A 2,821-nucleotide genomic window follows, 5' to 3' on the forward strand; every position below is an offset into this window, starting at 1 on the left:
ACTCTTCAGGAGCAAATAATATTCTTATAATGTTGTGCTATTTCTGGAGCAACAACGAATAGATCTATAATTAATATTCTTCTGGAATATTAATTATAATGTTGTGCTATTTCAGGAGCAACAACAATTAAAAATAAATTTAATGTAATGTTTCATAACTAAACATTAAAAAAATGATAATACATCCAATTGCTCACCATTAATTAATATACAAATACATGTAAAATATTCTTTTTAATTAATAACGTGAGTCGAGTGAAACACAAAAAAAAAAAATTGGTGACACGTAGAAACATATTCACATATTATGGCACGAAATTCTAATTATGTGCAATTAAAAGAATTGAATTAGTATTAACCAATTAAGGCATGAAATTTGTAGAAACCAATGGATTTGAGAGAAAAGATGAGTTGGGTACAGTTATTTGTTAATTGTATATTATATTTATATGGAATCAGCCAAAATAGAGATCTGGAATTGAAGGTTGCTTACAAAGAACATTGACCAATTAAACAAAAAAAATTATAAGCATGTGTAGAACGTAAAGGGCTAATCTAAATATAAGGAGTGTATAGGAACATGAATTAATGCATATCAATTGATTTAACATAAATATATCTCCATGAAAATGCACGTGGATTGATGTAAAGGAAAAAAATATTAATTAATTCAAAGAGAGATACAAAGAAAACATAATGATCGATAAAGGTGAGATCACGTATTGCAGATTCAACATATGTATATGTAAAATTTACGTATTATCAAATTAATTTTGATATACGTGATAGATGATTATGAAAAAAAAATTATTACCTTCTAAGAGTTTCGTGCTGATAATGTGTTATAAAATTAGAGGAAAAGAGAATAGAGAAAACTCAAAGAGAATAGAGAAAACTCAATAAACCTTTTGTGTTTTTTATTGAAAATCAAAACCCTATATTTATATGTAAGAATTAGGGATACAATGGTAATAATTTTTAGGGTTACAGGGATACAAATATCATTCACCAATAAACTTTAATGAACTTTCCATTTACAACATAAACTGCAATTTTTAATGTACCTTTTTAATTGTGACACATTGCAATTTTTAATAATATTCTTCTTTCAAAGAGGATGATTTACAAAGGGAATTAAGCCCTTGTTTGATCCATATTTTGGAGGAAATAATATATTTTGAATAGTAAATTGATGGAAAATATGTGGTTAAAAATTAAAGAAAAGTTTTGGATTTGCGTTTAATATTATTTTATTGAAAAATGTGATGTTGAAAATTATTTTTTTTAAAAATTTTTTTTTTAGAAGAATGAAAATCAAACAAGAGCTCTAAGGCTTTCGTGTCTAAAATTCGACTAAAGGAAATGTTAAGCAAAAACAATATATATGTTGCATTGCTGCTATACAATTTTATGAAGTGTAAGAATAAAATATGATTCTTTTTCATTATTTATGAGAAGGTTTTCCAAGGGAAGGTGCTTATGTTTAGGAATTGTTTGTAAATATTTTAAATGATAAATAATATATATGAATGGTTAATGATGTAGTCACTTTTTGCAACCTCCCAAGATGATTTTCCCAATGACTTACAGGGTCTTACTCATCACATATTGGGGCACATAGTCCTCGGGGGTGATACACCCGAGGAGTGGCGACTTGCATCATCATGATCTAGTCGATGGTGTCCTCGGGCATAAGTCCTCGAGCATCCTTTTGATATACGGGGTCACGAGTCCTCAAGCTATTCCCTTCATACCGAACCCCCCCTTTTGTCAAACCCATAAGAAATCTTACCTTCTATGGACTCTAATATAATTCAAACACCTCAACCCAAGACTCCTACGTCCACAAGAATTCTATGTCAACAATAGTGTCATTGGTCATGCAATTATATTACAAATAAAATACTCTTATCAAGTAGGACTCTATTAGATAAGAACACCCAACTAATTCAATCCTACTAGAAGTACACTACCCACCTGTATAAATGCATGACCCAAGTCCATTATTCAGGTACGCTTTTACATACAATTTCAGTATACGTTCTCATATAAATTCTCTATCTGACTTAAGCATCAAAAGGGTGACGAGAACACACTTCGTTGCCTTTGTTTTAGGTACCAGAAGGCTCTGTTCGAGCTCTTTTTCAGTCCTCAAATTCGGGAGGTCTACCAGGTATGTTTTTTGGTAGCATCATTGGCGCCGTCTGTGGAAAACGCTACCAAAAGTCATGGTGAACGCACGTTCAGGTTTTCCTCCAGCAAGCTTATCTGTTCCAAATCCTCATCCTCTTCCTAAAGGTCATCATGTCCCTCAAGAAGAATCATCAGAGATGCCAACACCTTTCTTGACGATCGTCACAATCGAAGCCTTTGAAGAGCTCCGTCAGCAGGTGGCCACACTCACGCAACTGTTAAGTCAAAGAAATTCGCATTCGTCACCAGCGCAAGCTGAGCATGGTAGTTTTATGGCTGATGCTCGAGCCCGACCACCAAACCTTGCAACTGGCGGAGTGGGAACCTCAGGAATTCGTAATATGGCCTCGGGCTCTAGATCGGTCGCCATGGATTCCAGTGAGATTGCCCGAATCATTCAAGAAGGAATTACAGCTGGCCTATAGAGAAATGCTCGGGGGTCAACGGGTTTTATCCCTGACACCCCGTTCACTCCTGAAGTATTATCATTCCCCCTACCGGACAGATTTAAGTACCCCCGTATAAAAGAATATGATGGAACTATTGACCCTATCAACCATCTTAATATCTATACCCACGTCATGAACTTGCAAGTTGCCCTAGACCAGGTGATGTGCAAAGCTTTTCC

Source organism: Olea europaea, chromosome 5 (genome assembly GCF_002742605.1).
Source record: "Olea europaea var. sylvestris chromosome 5, O_europaea_v1, whole genome shotgun sequence".
Lineage (NCBI taxonomy): Eukaryota > Viridiplantae > Streptophyta > Magnoliopsida > Lamiales > Oleaceae > Olea > Olea europaea.